The sequence below is a fragment of the Cornus florida genome, unplaced genomic scaffold (assembly GCF_030987335.1).
Source record: "Cornus florida cultivar Cherokee Brave unplaced genomic scaffold, ASM3098733v1 CherokeeBrave_3.0.0_Hap2_Chr09, whole genome shotgun sequence".
NCBI lineage: Eukaryota > Viridiplantae > Streptophyta > Magnoliopsida > Cornales > Cornaceae > Cornus > Cornus florida.
In genome coordinates this window covers 69,304,322-69,326,909 of record NW_026775579.1, presented here as the reverse complement: position 1 = coordinate 69,326,909, position 22,588 = coordinate 69,304,322, and positions in this window count along the sequence as shown.

Sequence of the window (22,588 nt, the reverse complement as noted above, 5' to 3'; positions counted from 1 at the left end):
GGGAATTGACTTCATGGGACCGTTTCCATCCTCTTATGGCTATGAGTATATTCTTGTAGCGGTGGATTACGTGTCTAAATGGGTTGAGGCTAAAGCTACCAAAACCAATGATCACAAAGTTGTGGTCAAGTTTATTCAATCGAACATCTTCAGTTGATTTGGTATGCCAAGGGTCCTTATCGGTGATGGAGGATCTTATTTCCATAATCGCTATTTCCATAATCGTTATCTCAAATCCGCCCTTCTTAAATACTCCATCATTCACAAGGTTGCCACACCTTACCACCCTTAAATGAGTGGTCAAGTGAAAGTATCTAATCGTGAGATCAAGCATATTCTGGAAAAAATGGTTAGACCGGACCGCAAAGATTAGTCATTACGACTAAACAATTCGCTTTGGGCCTACCAGACAACGTATAAGACGCCCATTGGCATGCCACTATATCCATTTGTCTTTGGCAAAACTTGTCTTCTCCCAATGGAGTTAGAACATTATGCTTTTTGGGCCATAAAATGGTTCAACTTTGATCTTAAGCAAGCCGGCTCTACTCGCAAATTGCAGCTCAATGAGTTTGAGGAAATTTGAGATGATACGTATGAAAGCGCTAAAATCTATAAGGCAAAGACTAAAACATTCCATGATAAGCACATTGTTAATAAGTCTTTTACCCTTGGATAGATTGTTTGGCTTTTCAATTCTCAGTTGCGATTCTTTCCCGGTAAACTCCGTTCACGGTGGGATGGTCCATATGTTATCTCATCTATCTTTCCTCATAGGGCCGTTGAACTTCATGATCCTACCGATGGATCTCTTTTTAAGGTTAATGGCCAATGGCTTAAACCTTATGTTGATGGCATCGTCTCGCTTCAAAAAGTGGCAAAAGGTCCTATTAATGGACCCAAATTACAAGGACTGATGTGAAATCATGGTTCGTCTAGCTATCGACATTAAATTTAGCACTATTGGGAAACAATTCTTTTAATTCTAAAGCTTCCCTCTTCCAAAGTTGCCTTTGCCAGAAATTTTTCAAAAATCCCAAATTTGAACTTTTCCGGAACTGTCTCAAATTGGGTTCCAAAAGTCACTTTAGGCTTACTTAGTCATTTTAAGGTCTCAATACCATTTTCGGAAACTTTCAAGGTTGTTTCGGTAATTTTCTTAAAAATCCAAAAAAATCACAAGAAATTCGGACCCCAAATTAGCGCTTTTGCAAATGAGCTCCGATTCCCGTTCTGAGGGTTATACAAGGTGTCTAGGGTCTATAGGAGCTTAAGTTTCTAATTGGAGAATTTTTTGACCCCGGCATGGCCTCCGTTCGGCCAAAATAAAAAATCAGTGCCTATCAGTTTTGGTGGCTGCCCGCCAGTTCCTGCAGGGTGCCGCCGAGTGCCAAAGGCACCCTCAGTTGCACGTCAGGCTTGCCCCAAGCCAAGCCTTGACAACCTATGGGCGCCCACCGGTGCTCGCCAAGCTTCAGGCCCTCATTTAAATACCCATTTCTAAGGCCCATTTTGAATCTTATATCTCCCTCTCTCTCATTCTAGCCGACCCAACCTCTTCTTCTTCCTCTTCTCCCTCCAAACCCTACTTCTTCACTTCCATCTCACTTCTTCCATCTCCATCCTTATCTTAAACCCTCATATCTCCTCCTCTTCCCTCAATTTCGCACTAAGAAGGGGCCTTTGGTTTCTTCACTTTGGGTAAGTTTCTCCTCCTCTTCTCTTTCAAATTTTAGATTAATTGAGGATGGGATTGAATGTAGTGGAGGTTTATGACTCTGTTGGGGCTTGTATATTTCATTTACAAGTCAAAATTTTTGGGTTTTCTCATCTTTAATCATCGATTGGCTCTCTTCCTTTTTGTCTTGCACACAAGATGTTCGATAAATTGCCTGAACCAACTCCTTCTTCCAAATGGCTCCCAAAACGTCCTCCAAGCGTGCTCGTTCCTCTGAAGGACCATCTAGGGAAACTCCTACTCCAAATTAGGCTGAGTGGCCCATTGAAACCGAAGCCAAAATTTTCATTAAGGACGAGTTTAAGGAAAATCCGAAAACCATTTGGGCGGTCAAAGATTTGAATGACCGCAGCCTTAAGGCTCTGTTCAAACAATGCGCTAACTCTTTCTATCTGTGTATAGTTCGCCAATTCTACTCCAATATGTTTTATTCATGCACGGAGCCGGATGTCATTAAGACAACCATTGATGGCACGCCTTATGTGTTTACCATCGATGACCTTGCCGCGGTTTTGGAGTGTCCGTTGACATCTACTGTGGATGAGGAAGACCAGCCTCTTTACGGTGCTTTCTCACATGTGACTCTGCCAGACATTATCTCAGAGATTTACCGCAATAATTATATCGGCAGTCACAAATCAAGCATGAACAAATCCTATCTTCCGTGCCGGCTTTGGTTCTTGGACTCCATCCTCGCCAAAAATGTTCTTCCAGTCCCCAAGCACTTTGAATGGAATGACATTTTTCTAAACACCCTTTATGCAGCTGAGAATGGGTATTGGTTTTGTGTCCTACGTCTCATCTGGGACCAGTTTCTCAAGGTTTACAATGATCTATTTGTTACGCAGCTAGATAATGCACTGACTTGGGCGCTTCCTTTCCCATAATTGGTTACCAGGCTGCTCAAAAACAAAAGGCTCAAGCCATACCGTGAGGAGAAGAGTACAAAGGTTTTTATTTTTTAGCTCAGTGTATGGAAGTCAAGCACAGTACAACTCAAGACATCTTGGCAAGCACACATTGGTAGTATACTAGATTGGGGGGGGGGGGGGTACAAATACCCCTATTGCTCCTGCACAGGCTGCTCCTGCACCTATCGCGCCGCTCACCACCTGCTATGTCCCGTGCTGATTATAACTCCCTTAGCACCCGTATTGACACATTGCAGCTGTGAGTGGAAACCATGGAGGGCACCCTCATGGATTTCCGTAAGAAGACTCAAGAGAGGAAGCATGTATTGCAGGCCATGCTGCAATCTTTGATTGGCCAAGCACCAGGCAGAGCTGGTGACTTGTCCTCTACTCCGATGATAGAGTGATTTTCTGTTTTCAGTGTCTAGTTTTATTTTCAGTAGTACCTTTTGGATTTATTTTTGGCCGCGTTTGGTATTCTTTTTAGTTTTTGTTTTGAACTTATAATTGCGTTTCTTTTTTCTGTTTTGCATGGATACTCAGTTTTTGTTAAATAAAGTTGCAGTTGTTTATTTTGATCTCTTTTTATGTTCTGTATCATGCTTGTTGTATATATTTGTATTTTTTAATAGGTTTTTAGATTCAAGTTTCGGGGCGTGGCTTTTGCAATTCGCATGATGGCATGTTGTCATAACGCCGCTAATTTTTGTTCTCCTACTTGGTATTATTGCTCTTTTTACCCTCTCTATTTTTCATTTTCATTCTTTATCTTCTCACACTGAGGATAATGTGACATTCAAGTTTGGGGGTATATTTTGGTATGCATTTTTGTTTGCATGTGCTAAATTGTTCATGTAAATTGATAAAATAATTTTTGGGAAGCAATGATCTTGTAATCTTGGAACTTGTTGAAAATTGAAGCATGTGTTTAATACTTTGTGTATAGAGGCAAATGATAGTTTTGAAATAAAGAAAAAAAATTTAAAATAATCATGTGGATTCAAACTGGTTTGTATAAATGTTTCAATTAGATTTTCGTCGGATTTCATTCTTTTTTATGCTTCACACTTCACAGATGCACACCGGAAACTTAATTATGAGGCATGCAACCTGATTTACCTTAACCATGACTTAGTTGATTTAAATTGATGACCCTAATGAATGGATATCTTTGGCATGAAACTTAAAAAAAAAAAAAAAAAAAAAAAAAAAAAAGAAAAGAAAACTTGAATAATGAAAATGACTAGTTTAAGTTCGTAGCCTTGCTAACTCGAGTTATTAAGTCTTTGGAGTGTCCTTACACTTAGCACCCTAAAGCCATCCGGTTTAGGAGTTGTTGGCCTAACACTTGCTACATGGGTTAGTTAGAAAGTTTAAGGGACTTAGGCATTGCACAGTCATTTACAAAAAAAAAAAAAAAAAAAAAAAAAAAAAAAAAAAAAGAAATATTGGGCTAGTTTGAGTTCGTAACCTTACTAATTCGAGTTATTAAGCCTCTGGAGTGTCCTTACACTTAGCACCCTAAAGTCATCTGGTTTGGGAGTTGCTGGCCTAACACTTACTATATGGGTTAGTTAGAAAGCTTAAGGGATTTCAACATTGCATGAACAATATATATATATATATATATATATATATATATATATATATATATATATAAGGAGTTGTATTTTGAATAAATCATGCCTTAGAAACCTCATTTAAAAGGAAAATTCAATAATTTGAAGACTTGTGTTCTTGAAATGGGAAAAAGAAGGTAAAAGCTGCATATTGGGAATCCGGATCACTTTTAATGAAGCTAGAGTTGATTTCTATTACATATATGACAATTGAAGTATTTATATGGACTATGATGTTGATGTATGAGAATTGAAATATGTTTAACCATTTTGTTATATCAAGGCCTCATATACGCAAGGTAGTCTTCATAATGATTCCATTTCCAATGTTCTCTATGTTCTAAGTTGCATTTGAGCTTTGTGCATCTTCTTGCACCATGTTTGATATTTTTGGGTAGCATTCCAATTTTTGTCATTTTGTTAAGTACTTCATTTTGGTTTTGCTATGGGACTAGCAAAATGTAAGTTTGGGGGTGTGATAAGCGCCAAATATTGCATATTCAAGTGCCCTTATTTGCATTAGTTAAGTCCATTAGTTGGTTCTATTGAATAGGTAATCTTCATTTGCATATTTTTATTTATTTTCAGGTTTGTTTCCTAAAAAAGAATAAAAATGATATTTTGGTGAGTTTGTAAAGATCAAAGGATGCCGGGTTGGGGACTTACAATTTTGCCAAGCCAGTGATCCGTTGAACTCATGGCACTCTCTGCAAAAAGTGTTAAGAAGGATGATTGCATCGTCAGGCCAAGCCAAAGCCAATTTAGGAAAAGAGAAATGAGCATAGAAAATGTAATGGCGGGCGCCCGCCAGCCCCCGCCACTACAAGCTAATTCTGGCGGGCTCCACAAGGCAGAGAGTTTCAGTTCTCACGGAGTCTCGCTAGTTCTGTGGGCACCCGAGGGCAGTGACTTTGAAATTTCGTTACCCCCCGCCAATTTTTGTAGGCGCCCACTATTTGCCATCAGTTGAGCCTCGGGATACCCTTTGACAGTGCATGAATGCCCACCAGGACACCCCGCGGGCGCCCGCCCTGTGCTGCTGGAGCCCGCCAAGCTACAGATAGTAGGTTGCCAACTCCATTATTTTACCCAATGTTGTCCCTTTGACTGAATGAATGGCTCTGCACTCTTCTAGGGATTTCTAGCCACGAGATTAATTGATTTTGGTTGGATTTTTGGCTTATAAAAAGGGCTTGAATGGTTGTAAACACATATCCAACATTGTAAGGATTTCTAGAGAGAGAAATATTGGGTTTTTGAGAGCTTGTGTTGGAGCTTGTTTCTAGGTACGAAAATGGAGGGGTTAGTCATCTCAACTTCTTCCTCTTTTGCTTCTATGGGTAACTAACTCCCTTTTTAGGGAGCTGATAAAGCCCTTCCTTGTAAGTATGCTTTAGTTTTGTTTAATGTGGGGAATGAAATATGTATGTGGTAGTTTCATAGTCTAGAGAACTACACATATTGTAATGGATCTAAATTTCTATAAATGATCATGTTGAATCTATTATCTTGCCTTAGATCTTATTTTCTTATGATTGTATGGCTTGCATTTTCATAATGAGAATGGAAATGAGATTGTGAAATGGTTTCTAATGGCATGTTGTATGAGAAGTTTGATAGTCCATAGCTTAGGGCCTTCCTTTGATGGATTATTCTTGGTTTTTAACTTCATGTGCTATTATCATTTGATTGAGGGGTTTGATAGTCTCTAGCTTGGTGAGCATGTCAAAGGCTACACCTTAGTTTAGGTAGTTCCAGCATGTAAAACTTTGATAGACTATGCTTATATCTTGATTTTATGAATTTCTTGAAGAAAATGTAGCAATCAAGTGTTGCTACATATCATGGTCATATATATAAGTTATTCCCCATGTTAATCACAAGCTAGCATGGTTATAGGGTTGGTAGTTGATTCACTTCCCTAGCCCTCTTTACCAAATTTCCTCTCCTCTTAAATTCCTTCAATTTATTGTTTTATGCAATTTTCAGTGCCTAGTTAAATGCAATCCTTGTGGTTTGACTATGATAGCCCTATTTTACAATGATTTGTGCTATTGCAAGGGTAGATTATTATTAGTAGCATATAACGACCCACCAAAGCGCAACTCTGATTTGAACTCTGCTGGCTCTAATAAGAAGTTTCAACTATATGAGCTCAAAGAATTACGTAATGATGCTTATGAGAGTGCTAAGGTTATTAAATCAAAGACCAAGGCATTTCATGACAGGCATATCTTACGTAAGACTTTTGAGCCAGGGCAAAAGGTTTGGTTGTTTAATACATGACTGAAACTTTTTCTTGGAAAGATTAAGTCACGATGGGAGGGTTTGTACATAATTATTTCTGTTACGCCTTATGGCGGAATAAAAATACAAAATTGCAAGACTGAACAATTATAAGGGTATTGTGCAGAGAGGCACAGTGGAGGCTATGGAACTTCATGATCCTCTTTACATGGACTAGAGAGGTCATTTATCGTTGAGCTGTTGATGTTAAACTTAGAATTTTATCGAGTTATCGACGTTAAACTTAGCATCTGTATGTTGTACTTTAGTTTTGTGTGTTTTTGTTTTTTGTTTTTTGTTTTTTGTTTTTCTTTTCTTTTCTTTTTATTTTTCATTTTCTAGAATTTTGTTATACTTTATTGCTTTCTAGGTTTTTAGTTTAATTTTAGCAATTTTATTTTATTTTTAGTTTAGTTTAGAACTAGATTAATTTAGAAAAAATAAAAATTGAAAAATATAAAAATTTGCTCTCTAGAGCTCGAGCTTTAATCGTAAAGCTCGAGCCTCAGCTATCCAAAGCTCGAGCCTTAGCTATCCAAAGCTTGAGCTCTCAACCGCTGAGCTCGAGCAATAATCCATCGCTGACTTTAGGGTTTTTGTGGCAGGGCTCGAGCCCTAAACTAAGAGCTCGAGCCCTGGGTTCTAAAATACTTATTAACTCGAAAGTTGTTTCTCCTCTCCTCTTATTCTTTTTCTAAAATCAAAGTTTTTCTCTCAACCCTCATTCACCATGATCTTTGGCATTCCCCTTCTAGATCTGTAAGTCCAACTCAAGTAAATCTCTTCATCTTCATCCTCTTCTCATTTACTTCTTTATGGTTGAATTAAATCTCTAGATCTTGAGTCTGAAGATAGAAATTTCTTTATGGATGAATAGTTAGTTAGGTTTTCCTGATTGTATATGCATAGTATGGATGTTTAAAGGAGTCATTGATTGTTCTACAGATTACAAATTGATTTGTGAATCTTCATTGGTGCAGTTTTAGATATAGCTCGAGCTCTGCAGTGTAAAGTTCGAGCCTTGTTTAAAGCTGAGATTAGAGAAGTTAAGCTTGAGCTTTGAATTCTAGATTGCATAGTTGGATGAATTTTGGTGTTTTGAGAGGATTTGTTTGAACAGTAACATCTATTGAGAGTTGAGATGGTTCGTCCTGCTCCTTCTAAGTGTGCTAGGATAACTAAAGGCATCTTGCCCAGTGCTTGGAAGATTGTTCCAATTTCTTATGAAATGACCTTTGATTATAAGGCATTTATGACTGATCGTCGCATTAAATGGGCTATGAAATCTTTTAGTTATAGGCACCTACTTCATCTTATGGTTCCTATCACTCAGATTGCCTATCCTCGTCTTGTTCTCAACCTTGTTTATAGTGAGAATAACCCTTGGGAACATAGAAATGTGGTAGATGGGTATGAATTGATCCTATTGCAATTATTGTAGCTTTAGAATGTTACCATAAGCTTCCACAGGTGGTGGATGAGAGGGGTAATTGCCCCAATTATACGTTCCCAGGGAACTAATTATAGAGAATTTGATTCAACAATTGTGTGATGGTTTCCAGAAGAAAGCGTAGTAGCACTACCAAAGCTAAGATTCCAAAAAGGTTATGGATTGCGGATTCTATTCTCTTTGCTAATGTTCATCCGCTTGGACATAAAAACATTAGGAATACTAATTTTTTTCAGCCACTCTATGTTATTTTAAGCATTGGTATACCTTTCCTCGGATGATATTCTGGCAGTTGCTTAAGTTCTGGTCTGAAATTGGACCTCACCAAAATCTTCAAACCCATAAGCTACCTTTTCCATAAATAATTACCAGGCTATTAGAGCTACAAGGTTTTGTGGTTGATAAGAAAGAAGAGACAAGTGCGGAGGCTCCTCTATTTGGAATAAAGGAATGAAATAAGGTTTGGACTCATATGCTGGTAGAACGCCGTGATGCAGTGGAGTTTTAAAATGATGGTTATATGGCAGTTATTGCTAGATTGGAGGATGATGATGATGATGATGAGGAGACCACAGAGGATGAGATGGATACCTCTGATTGCCAAGTACACTGGAGGAGAGAGGCAACCCTAGCAGCACATCCTGAGAGTTCTTCTTAGGCTGAGATTATTGAGCTACATGCCGAGGTGGTATAACTGCAAGCTGGATAGATGGTGCTGCGAGATATGCTGACCGAGCAGCAGGGCATTCTTGAGGAGTTTTTATGTCGCACTCCATCTGCCGGGTCTACTTTTACAGATCCTTCGCCATCCTATATAAATTAGCTGTCTTGGGCTAGTCTGTATTTTATTCTAATAGATAGGTATATTTAGTTGACTAGGAGCAGTCTTTTTAATGTATTTTATTCTATATGCTGTATTACTATCCTAAGTCTTTTCTTCCAAAGCATTGTACCGATCATGATTATATATATATGCTTTTTGCCTATTATGCCCTTGTATTGATATTTTTTTCAATATCTGAGCTATATGATGATATTTCTTTGTTTTTACTCCATATACTTGATACTTTGATATGTGTTAGAGTTTGATGATTTTGCCAGGTACTAAGGACTAAGTTTGGGGGTGATTTTCCTATTTTGACCTTTTGCGCTACATATTAGTATATATTTGCTAGTCTGGGGTAGTATGGTAATATCTTTCTAACTTTCCTTTGGTTTCACACATTGATGACAATGTGCACACTAAGTATGGGGGTAATGGAGTTATTTCAAAATTTTGATGATATATTGAACACAAGGGCATGAACTTTTTGTCGTAACCCATATTTTTTAACCCCGTGCGTCAGTGATGACCCGAAAGTTAACTCGATAACGGATTCAAAATGCGGAAGCAAAAGATAAAACCATAGTACTTTGAGATATAAATCATCTTTAAGGAACCAATGTGACATTCCATGATGTCGCGGAACTTAAGGAGAGCGAAAGAGGAAACTAGAGTTAAAACGGACAAGATTCGTTAATAAAGGGCAAAATAGTCAATTTACAAAGAAAAGAAGAAAATTGAATCTAAAAAAGTCAAACAATGTGAATACAACCTAAACTAATCATTTCTCAACTTTCCAAGAGGTTCTAAGAACTTTGGACAAGAATCCCACAAAATACCCTTTTCCGGTTTAAGTGAAAACTGACACTATCTCACTAAAATATGAATAACTCCCATTGTGATTGGAATCTAAGAATGGCATTGGTACCATTGGAAATCTGACTCAAACTTCATGAATTTAGGCTCAAGAATCACCCCATTTTGATTAGGAATGACGGAGTTATGACCTTTTGAAGTTGGAACTTCAGTGTTGAAACACAACAAAGGAGCTGCATGCAAACAAGCTATTTCGGTCGACCGAAATAAAGTTTTGGTTGACCAAAACTCATAGAGACTTACTGGAATCTTGATTTTTAAAGTGAGTTTGGTTCAGTAGACCGAATTGAACTATCGGTCAACCGAAATAGGCCAGCGATCGACCGAAATGGCCTTGAAAGCTGGAAATGGCTACTGGAATGTACACTTTACTGTGCAATGATGTTACCAAAGGCCATCGTTCGACTGAAACACCTCGAAAACCTGCTGTAAGACCTGCTATGTGCCAAGTGTGTAAAGATTCAACCCATGCTTTAAATCCCTTCATGTAATGGATCAAAAATGAAAGTTTAAATGTGATTTTCAATGAGATTTTAGTATGTGAACATGTCAACAAGCTTCAATAGCATATTTGAATGTAAAACAATGGCTTTTAGCCTCATACATATTCATTACGAGATTTTCATATACCAAACCTCCAAAATTGGTAAAAGTACATTTTTATAGCAAAAGTTGGTACCAAATGAACACAAGTGCTAAAATAAACATGCTTGGCCCTTGGCCTCATTACATATATGCTTCTAATATCTAAAGTAAGCACTTAGGTATCATTACACATCAAGGAAGCTACATTGTCTTCTAAAATACCATACACCCATGATATATAAAATATGGCGCCAAAAGTAAAGCATGCTAAACACTTACATGTTAAAATACAAAAATACTTCAAATTGCTCATAAGCCTCTAAGGATGATGAGCATCCAAAAACATCTCCTTACTTGAAAAACAACCCAAACCACTAGGGTGAGTAATCAAGTTACTCGTAGGAAGAAGCATATGCGTATACCCTAAAGTATCAATATCATTGCAAGATCAATATAGACGAATACAAGGGAGTATTCCACTTAACGTCTATATTCAAGGTGTTCTAAGGGATCATCTTAAGCTAACTTAATTTAATCTAGCAACGCAATATCAAAATGGATGTACTTAACAAGTACTTTATCCTAGCCCAACAAGTGGGTGAATCTCCACCCTCCAAATGTTAAGAGATTACACATCCAAGTCACTCCCCCCCATTGCCAACAAGTGGCACCATGAGAGTGTGACACTTGTCACACTTTCCAAAAATTGCAAAAAAGTCCTTTTTCAAAATATTTTACAAATTAAATTTCAAAAAGGTCCCTAAGATGAAAAATAATTATTTTACATAATTACACTAAAACCCCAAAAATAAAGAATAATTATAATAAAGTATGCATCCATGCCCTTTATGAAAAAAGTAAGCAACTAGCATGCTTTTCTACAAAAGTAAAAATACCACTATCATGGAAATCAAATGTCATGGATGCATGCAAAACCGTAATCAAATCCGAGCACAATAAGTGAGGTTATGCAAGGGAAAATAATAAATGGGAAAAATATGAAAAAAGAAAATTACCGAAAAAGGAAAAGGAGGAAAAAGACCGGGTCGTTACAACCTACCCTCCTTAAAAGGATTTCGTCCCCAAAATCGAGTCGTAACTGAAAGAGAGAACAAATTGGGATACTGAGAGCGAACCTCCTGTTCGAGCTCCGAGGTAGCCTCTTTAACGCCATGATGTCTCTACAAGACCTTAACCAATGGAATGGTTTTGGTCTGCAAACCCTGCTCCCGTGAATCAAGAATCTGGACTGGACACTCTTCGTAGATTACATCCTCATCAACAATAACATCTGTCCATCATAAAACATGTGATGGATCCGGCTCATACTTCCTCAGCATAGAAACATGAAAGACGTCGTGAACCCTATCCAGGTCTGGCGGCAACGCCAAATGATAAGCGACTTCACCGACGCACTCCAAAATCTGAAATGGTTCAATGAACCTAGGAGATAACTTGCCTGTCTACCGAAATCTTAAAAATCCCTTCCTTGGAGAAATCTTGAGAAAGACGTGGTCCTCTACCTCAAAAGACAAAAATCTCCTCCTCTAGTCAGCGTAGCTCTTTTGCCTGCTCTGAGCTGTAGCCAACCGCTGCTGAATCAACTTAATCTTCTCTGTAGTCTCAAAAACTATATCGGGACCCAAGGCGACTATATCACCTACCTCGGTCCATCAAACTGGAGATCTGTAAGGTCTGTCGTACAACGCCTCAATAGGTGCCATGCCAATAATGGTTTGGTAACTGTTATTGTAAGCAAACTCAACCAAAGGTAAGTAGTTTTCCCAACTACCCCTAAAATCTAAACTGCAAGCCCGTAGCATATCCTCCAATATCTGAATGGTATGCTCTGACTGACCATCAGTCTGAGGATGGAATGCTGTACTGAAATGAAGCCCCGTATCAAGAGCCTCCTAAAAACTCTGCCAAAAGTGAAACGTGAACTACGGATCCCTATCCGAAACAATAGATACATGAACCCCATGAAGCCTGACAATCTACTTCACATACAGTCCACTCAGTCTCTCTGCACTGTCTGTCACTACCATGGGTAAGAAGTGAGCCGTCTTAGTTAACCTGTCAGCTATGACCCAAACAGCATCATTCCCTGCCTGAGACCTCGAAAGTCCTGTCACGAAATCCATAGTGATGTGCTCCCACTTCCACTCTACCACTGGTAGTGGTTACAACAACCCTGCCAGTCTCTGATGCTCTGCCTTCGCTTGTTGACAAGTAAGGCATTTACCCACGAATTAAGAAACATCCCGTTTCATGCCTTTTTACCAAAGCTGTCTCCGCAAATTGTGATACATCTTCGTACCACCTGGATGAACTGAGAGTCGAGAATGGTGAAAATCCCAAAGAACGTCTTCATGACAAGACAAGGGAACAAATATCATCCCCTTGTACCTGAGACCACTGTTTGAATGTAAGGTCCAACCCTCTACATTCTCGCCACCTGTAATTTAATCGTGGATAGACTTTATCTCTCTATCCTCCTGCTGTGCCTCAATAACTCTGCTAACAAGAGCAGGTTAAGCCATAAGGCTAAACAAAATAGCCAGTGAAACATCCTCCTAACACTGTAAACCAAGATCTACAAGCTCTTATAGCATCTTCCATATGTGAATGGAAATGCTAGTAAGAGTACCCTGTGACTTCCTACTCAATGCATCTGCCACCACATTGGCCTTCCTCGGATGATACTACAACTCAAAGTCGTAGTCCTCCATGAACTCAATACATCTACGCTGTCTTAAGTTCAAATCCTTCTGAGAGAAGAGATACTTGAGACTCTTGTGATCGGATAAAACCTCAAACTTCTCCCCATATAAATAATGTCTCCACCCCTTCAGGGCAAAGATAACTACTGCCAACTCCAAGTCATGTGTCGGATAGTTTAACTCGTGAGTCTTCAACTGTCGAGACCCATAAGCAACTACCTGTTCTGTCTGCATCAAGACACAACCCAATCATTCTCGCGAAGCATAACAATAGATCACATAACCCAAACCACGTTCAGGTATGATCAAAACTGGTGCTTATGTCAATCTGACCTTCAACTCCTAAAAAGCAAAATCACAAGCCTCATTCCATATGAACTTGACTCCCTGCGAGTAAGTTGAGTCATAGGTGCTGTTAGACGAGAAAAATCCTGTACAAATCTCCTGTAGTAGCCGACTAGGCCAAGAAAGCTCCGAACCTCAAACACTATCTTCGAACACTCCCAATCCATCACAGAATCAATCTTCAACGGAGCCACTACAACACCGTTCCTTAACACGACATGTTTAAGGAACTTCACTTCTGGTAGCTAAAATTCGCATTTCTCGAACTTGGCATATAATTGATTATCCCTAAGGATCTGCAACACTGTCCTCAAATAATACTCATGCTCCTCTACCGAAGCTGAGTACACGAGAATGTCATCAATGAACACCACCACAAATCTGTCAAAATAGTCACTGACTACACGATTCATCAAATCGATGAAAGCTGCTGGAGCATTGGTCAAACCAAATGGCCTTACCAGAAACTCATAATGGCCATACTGTGTACGAAAAGTGGTCTTGGATATATCCTTATCCTTAACCTTTAACTAATAGTAACCTGACCTCAAATCAATCTTCAAAAAACATGTCGCTCTTTTCAATTGATCAAATAAGTCATCAATCATTGGCAAAAGATACCTGTTCTTAATTGTAGCGTGATTCAACTTGCGATAATCGATGCAAAGTCTCAAAGACCCATCATTCTTCTTCGTAAAAAGAACTGGTGAACCCTATGGTAAAACACTAAGACAAATAAAGCCCTTAGCTTTCAAATCATCTAACTGACTTTTCAGCTCATCAAGCTCTGCCGGTGCCATACGGTACGGTGCCATAGAGATGGGTATTGTACCGGGAATGACATCAATGGCAAAAATAACTTCCCTTAAAGGAGGTAACTCTATCAGTTCCTCTGGAAAGACATCAACAAACTCCTCAACAACTGCCGGAAGAACACGGCCCAAACTGCTGTCCTCGTCAACTAGCAAACTAGCCAAGTAGGATTTGTGGTGACTCTAGTCACCAATAATGAAAACCATCATTGGGTGGGAATCACTCTAATCTCCCATAAAATGGAAACAATCTCCCTTGGGAGTGCAAACAGACACCCTCCCGCGGAAACAATCAATCGTAGCCCGAAAGAATGACAACCAATCCATCCCGAGAATGACGTCAAAGCCCGTCATGTCGAGAGCAATGAAATCGAACTCTAAGGTCCGTCCCACTATCTCAATAGCACAACTCTGACAAACACGATCCAAAGACACTGGACCCCCAACTGGTGTGTCAACACAAAGAAGACTGTCCTGAAGTGTGACTTCTAGACCCAATGAATGTGCAAATGATGCAGAAATGAAAGAATGTGATGTACCTGTGTCAACAAGAACCAGTGCCCAAGAATTGAAAACTGAAAAGATACCTCGAACTGAATCGGTGCCTGTAGAGGCATCCGCCTGTAGAAGAGCATAGGCTCATCCCTGAGTCCCTGAGCCCTGCTGTGAACTGCCCTAATAGCCTGATTGATGCGTAGAAGCAGTAGGTGTAAAACCCCTGGGTAGATAAGTGCCAACTGGCGCCACTGGTTGTAGTGCCTGAGGAACTCTGAAACCAGACTGAACCACTGCTGACTGTGCTGGTACCATCTGTGAATCTGTGCCACCACGTGACTTATTCAACAACTTTGGACAATCCTTCCTGAGATGACCTGGTCGCTTACAGTAGAAGCAAGCTCCCTGCCCTATTTTCGTAGAAACTAAAGTCTGACTGGCTTATGCTTGAAGCTGTGGGCAGCGAGGCTTGATGTGCCCCGGCAGCTGACAATGGTAACAAACCACACCCTGGGCTAATCCCAAAAATACAGGAACTATGGGTGCAGAACGATTCTGCTGCGATGCCCCCTATAAGTGAGTATTGTTCCTTGCCCTGGCCTTCTTCCACTGACTCCCGAAAGATGATGGATTGTCTCTGCGAGGCTGCTTATATGAGCCCCTAACCCGTAATTGATCCCGTTCCTCTGCCTCAGCTAGCATAGCCCTCTGGACCACTTCTTTGTAAGTCCTCAAATCAAAAATTGAGACCCATGGCCTGATGTCAAGATGTAATCCATCTTGAAACTTCATTACCCTGGCCTCGTTTGTTGCTACCATATCCTCGACATAATGAGAGAGAGAAGTAAATCGTGTCTCATACTCAATGACACTTATAGTGCCCTGATAGAGACCTGCGAACTGTGTCCTCATCTCCCGCCTCATGGCCCTAGGAAAGAAGTGCTCGAAGAACAAATCTATGAATTCGTTCTAAGTCATCAACTCAACATTGTGGACATTGGTCATAGACCTCTACCAAATATCTGCATCTCCCATGAATATAGAGGCTGTCAAAGAAATCCTCAACCTGTCTGTAGGTACCGCGATACTGTCCAACTTGTGAACCATATGGTTTAACCAAGCTTCTGAGACTAGCGGATCTGAACTCCCTGCAAATGCATCAATCTTGACCCTCTGTAGTCGCATAAAGTACTTTAGTACCTCATTGACAATCAATGCCGGTGCTGGTGCCAGAATTTGTATCCTTGGCACCTGCCTGCGTATCAACTCCTGTAAGGATTCAGCCATCCCCTAATTGATTCCCTGAGCCACTCGCTCCTCATAAGTCGTTGCCCATGGTGGATTAACATCCACGCTACGAACTGGAATCTTGGGCCTTCCCGGACCCCTTGTGAACTCGGTGTCAGCCACCCGCTCCTCAGTGCCCTAACATCAAGACTCTCCATGCGTGACAACCATGGTGCTAAATGTGTAAAAGAAGAGAGGTCAATAATAACTTAAGTTATTATGATCGAGTGCAACTCACACTATGAATGCACGAAACATAAAGTAAGACAAGGTATGCAACATACAGTCATGCTGAAGTAATCAAAGAAAGCTGTGTAAACAGTTAAGCACTTAAGCAAATAAGCATACATATCAAATAAGATGCTCTTAATCACATAGGCATATAAACATAAAGATATGTCATACTACCAAACGTGTAATCAAGAAACACATAAACATGTTATAAAGCCAAAACATGTTATTAAAAGCATGTGAACATATCAAAGTAAATAAAAAAAAAGCATGATATGCACCCAAAACCCATCGTCCTAAGGTATTCAAACCTAGGAGCTCTGATACCACTTGTCGTGACCCATGTTTTTCAACCTGGTGCGTCAGTGATGACCCGAAAGTTAACCCGATAACGGATTCGAAATGCAAAAATAAAAGATAAAACCGTAGTCCTTTGAGATATAAATCATCTCTAAGGCACCAATGTGACATTCCATGATGTCACGGAACTTAAGGAGAGCGAAAGAGGAAACTAGAGTTAAAACGGACAAGATTCGTCAATAAAGGGCAAAATGGTCAATTTATAAAGAAAAGAAGAAACTTGACTCTAAACAAGTCAAACAAGGTGAATACAACCTAAACTAATCATTTCTCAACTTTCCAAGAGGTTCTAAGAACTTTGGACAAGAATCCCACAAAATACCCTTTTCCAGTTTAAGGGAAAACTGACACTACCTCACTAAAATATGAATAACTCCCACTGTGATTGGAATCTGAGAATGGCATTGGTACCATTGGGAATTTGACTCAAAATTCATGAATTTAGGCTCAATAATCACCCCATTTGGATTAGGAATGAAGGAGTTATGACCTTTTGAAGTTGGAACTTCAGTGCTAAAACACAACAAAAGAGCTGCATGCAAACAAGCTATTTCGGTCGACTGAAATAGAGTTTCGGTCGACCGAAATAGAGTTTCGGTTAACCAAAACTCACAAAGACTTACTGGAATCTTGATTTTTAAAGTGAGTTTGGTTCAGTAGACCGAATTGAATTATCGGTCGACCGAAATAGGCCATTGGTCAACCGAAATGGCCCTGAAAGCTGGAAATGTCTACTGGAATATACACTTTACTATGCAATGATGTTACCAAAGGCCATCGGTCGACCAAAACACCTCGAAAACCTACTATAAGACCTGCTATGTGCCAAGTGTGTTGATAAGTGTGATGACCTTGTAGGCGGGTGTGCCGTGAGCGGTTGCAAGAGACACTGTCAAGCTACCACACTGGCGAGCTACGAGTGCACAGTCCCACATCACCTGGGTAGAGGAAAGGTGAAGTGCTTATATGTAAGTGTGTCATCTTCAATTGGTATGAGGCCTTTTGGGGTGAAGCCCAAGAGCAAAACCGTACGGGCTCAAGCCCAAAGCAGACAATATCATACCATGTGATGGAGTGGGTCATTACAAATGGTATCAGAGCCTGATCCAGCCAGAAGTGTACCGACGGGGACGTCGGGTCTCTAAGGGGGGTGGATTGTGATGACCTTGTGGGTGGGTGTGCCGTAGTCGGGTGCAAGAGACATTGTCAGGCTACTACACTGGCGAGCTACGGGTGCACAGTCCCACATCACCTGGGTAGAGGAAAGGCGAAGTGCTTATGTGTAAGTGTGTCACCTCCAATTGGTATGAGGCCTTTTGGGGTGAAACCCAAGAACAAAACCGTGCGGGCTCAGGCCTAAAGCGGACAACATCATACTATATGGTGGAGTGGGTCGTTACAATAAGTGCTTAAATATTGCACATTTCAGCACCTAAACTAGGGTATTTTAGTCATTGCATCTATCTTATTTTCATGTTTTAGTTCTAATTTATGTTTTTGTCAATTTCAAGTCAATAAGGTTCAAACAGACTAATTTTGGTTCACTAAAGCCTTTTTGGAGTCAAGCAAAGACATTCAAAAAAAGTTCAGAAAATGGCAAAAAGAGGTCGCAGCCCATTGCTCGTATAGTGTGCTTATTCTTCAAAAGCGGTAAATCTCGGGCCTTTGATGATGTTCCCAAAGATTAAGAAGCAAACCAAGTAGCCTGAGGCTAAAATGGAGCTAAATAAGACTTAAAGAAAATTTCCAAATATGGAGGGTGGGGGATCAATCCCCCACTATTCACAGAACTAAAAATGCCCTTTGGGGGTTGATCCCCAAGTCTAAGGGATCGATCCCCCAACACCTGGCAGTATTACGAGATTTTCTTATTTTGGGCTTATTTTTGTAACTTATGGGCTTTAATAGGGTTTGTTACTTAAGGCCCAGTGAGCCATTAGTTTAGAGTTAGTTATTATTTTATTTAGGTGAATATTATTATTTTTATAATTAAGTTTTATTTTGGAGTCCGTATCGATATATTCTCTCTGGAGAACGGGAAGAGGGTGAGAAGAGAGGGAAGAGTGGAGGCACAAGGTTTGGGAAGAACATCTACATATTCATCTGTCTAGAGCTTCAAGGAAGAAGAAGAAAAAGCAAAGCAAGGAGGAGGATCTTGTTGACACCTTGACCACCACAACCATGATGGGCTAGATCTCCACTTAAGGCTTGGTTGAGCCCTAAGTTTATGTATTTCTAAACCCTTGTATTTTTATTTTTGGGGAGATTAATATATTGTTGTAGTTGATGTTATAGCCTTGTGATTCCTATTTACATGCTTGATTTGACAAATCATGGCTTGTGTTGGTTTAATTCTTCCATTAACTCTATATGTTAATTATATGTCTATGTATAATTAATTTAGGGTTATGCTCTTGATTAGATTTTAAAGATTAATTCTTTCATTAAGTCTCTATGTAATTGCATGTCTATGTGTGATTAGAGGATTATACTCAACACTCGATTCCATTGTTATTTGGGTTTAGTGATGGCCATGGCATGGGTTTTATTGGATGGGATTGCTGATTAGTTTGATAGAGTATGCATAGGCTTGATGGGTTGTTCTACACCCTAGTTTACATGTCATTAAGTAGACAATTCATACTCACAATTGATAATTCATGCATATTTGATTACAAGTTGTTTTAGTGATTGAAGCTACATTTAAGTTGCAATAATGTTCTCCCCATTATTGAAAAACAAGTGGTTAATTGCATGACCTTAGTGGTGATTCCAATAAACCCTAAGAATTCTCTTCTATCTCTTAAACCCTTAACTCCAATTTAGTTTATTTTCATTACATTTTAATTTAATTGTTCACTAGCATAATCAACCAACCATCTCTTTTATTCTCTCTCTCTCTCTCTCTCTCTCTCTTATGGTAATCACTTGTTAAAACCAATTGTCTTGTTTAAATCCAAGCCAAAGGTCTCTTGAGTTCGATCCCTACTCGCTATATACTTCATTATAGTAGTAGTGGTTTTTATAAATTTAAATTTGACTCTTTGATAATTCTTTGTAAAAGGCTTTTCCTAAACCACATATTAAAACATCTCATTTTGATTAAAGGAAAAACGACCCCCACAAAGGGGCTTGATCATGTGTAAAGATTTAACCCATGCTTCAAATCCCCTCATGTAATGGACCAAAAATGAAAGTTTAAATGTGATTTTCAATGAGATTTGAGAATGTGAACATGTCAACAAGCTTTATATGCATATTTGAATGTAAAACAATAGCTCCTAGCCTCATACATATTTATCACGAGATTTTCATATACCAAACCTCCAAAATTGGTAAAAGTACATTTTTATAGCAAAAGTTGGTACCAAATGAACACGAGTGCTAAAATAAACATGCTTAGCCCTTGGCCTCATTACATATATGCTTCTAATATCTAAATTAATCACTTAGGTATCATTACACATCAAGGAAACTATATTGGCTTCTAAAATACCATACACCCATGGTATACAAAATATGGCATCAAAAGTAAAGCATGCTAAACACTTGCATGTTAAAATACAAAAATGCTTCAAATTGCTCATAAGCCTCTAAGGATGATGAGCATCTAAAAACATAGTCTCCTTACCTGAAAAACAACCCAAACCACTAGGGTGAGTAATCAAGTTACTTGTAGGAAGAAGCATATGCGTATACCCTAAAGTTTCAATATCATTGCAAGATCAATATAGATAAATACAACAGAGCATTCCACTTAACGTCTATGTTCAAGGTGTTCTAAGGTATCATCTTAAGCTAACTTAATTGAATCTAGCAACGCAATATCAAAATGGATGTACTTAACAACATCAAATCACATGAAACCAAAATTACAAGTTACAATTAAAACATTAATTGTCAACTTGGAATTGAATGTGAAATCAAAAAGTGGAATCCTTGGACATCTAAGCTCGGAATTCTGCCAAGACCTCAATAGTTATTCCGGGCATTAAACCACTGGGAAGACCACTTTAATGCGCACTATCTCAATTGGGGAGAACTCATACCTCCCACACTAGAGCCAAACTCTAGCCATGTCACTTGTAACAATGTCCCAAGAGAATCCAAAATATATCATGTTCAAAACTTATACATAATATTAAGGGATATATACCACCTTCCATGCATAAGCATTTTGAAACCATACAAACCATGTCTTAGGGTTCCAAGTCTAGAATGGCATAATAAATGACAAGTCTTTAACATGATATAATGTGCAAAACAATACCACCAACTTATCAATTTAAATCATGCCTCAACAACAAGCTTTATACACTAAATCTTAACATTTTAGAAATAAGCTTCTACAATAATCACAATTATTATCAACATGATTATAGAATTATCACCACCATAAATATAACAATTCAAATCAATAGGAATTGTATATGACATCAATAATTATACAAGAGTTCTATATCACTACACATGTGAAAAATACTAGAATTTAGCATACTTAAATTATATAATCCTTCTACACATGGTTTATACATATCATACATGCTTAAATTAATAAACCCTAAGTCAAGAAGTGAGGGTTTCCTATAATATGCAAGACTATCATATTAAAAGCATGTACACAATATATATTAAACCTCAAGGATTATAAAATACTTAAGATATAAACATACTACCACCCCTATATCAATAGAGAATTGAATCTCTATAATCCAAGCAACCAAGCTCAAAATGGAAAACAAGTTTAGGGTTAATGAAGAGGAGAGTGAGTGGAAAATTTTGTGTTCCAAGGTTTTAAGTCTAGGGAGAATGGAAGGAGGCCAAAAACGAAGTCAAAGTTATTAACCAAGCATTTCTCCAATGGTGGCTAGGTTAGGGTTCTTAGAAAACTAGTGAAAATGAAGAGGATAAAGTGAAAATGGTGAGTGGAGGATCTAGTATTCCTCCACTCACTATATGTTCTTACACTACCTCTCACACACACACAATGAAAGACTTAATTTGGTGCCTACACTTATCACAAATCAATGACTTCTTCCTAGGCTTAATCCTAAGTCTATACTTGTCAACCATCTAAGCCAACAAGTGCTCCAATCCTCGGCCAACAAGTGGGTGAATTTTCATCCTCCAAATGTCTAGAGATTACACATCTAAGTCACTCTACCCCATTGTAACAAGTGGCACCATAAGAGTGTGACACTTGTCACACTTTCCAAACATTGCAAAAAAGTCCTTTTTCAGAATATCTTACAAATTAAATTTCAAAAAGGTCCCTAAGATGAAAAATAATTATTTTACATAATTACACTAAAACCCCAAAAATAAAGAATAATTATAATAAAGTATGCATCCATGCCCTTTATGAAAAAAGTAAGCAAATAACATGCTTTTCTACAAAAGTAAAAATACCACTATCATGGAAATCAAATATCATGGATGCATGCAAAACCGGAATCAAATCCGAGAACAACAAGTGAGGTTATGTAAGGGAAAACAATAAGCGGGAAAAAGACGAAAAAAGAAAATCGCCGAAAAAGGAAAAGGAGGAAAAAGACCGGGTCATTACACTTTTGATGTTGAAAGCATGATTTTGAGTCTGTTGATTGTCATAATATCTTTATGTAAACTAATGTTGATTAGAGATGGCTTGTATGTCAAAGTTATGTTGAAAATGAACTGTTGAACATTTTTGAAATCAGTAGGTGGCCTGTGGTCCACTATGTCATGATGATCACTGTTTGATGATTTTGATCTCTGAAACACTTCACTTTACACATGTGACAACCCGAATTTTTAAGAGTTGAAATTTTATTTATTTCATGATTTTTAGTTGTCAAGATTGAGTATTTAATTTTGATTGGATTTACCCACTTGATATTTAATGGGTTGAATTTCATTTGTGTTACATTATATGTGTGTGTGTGTGTGTATGTGTGTGTGTGTGTGCGTCGGATGGATGGCACTTGGACTGAATAAAAAAGGGAACTAACCGAGTTTAGTGAAAAGAAAAGGGAAAAAGAAATGGAGATGGAAAAGTGGTATTGCGG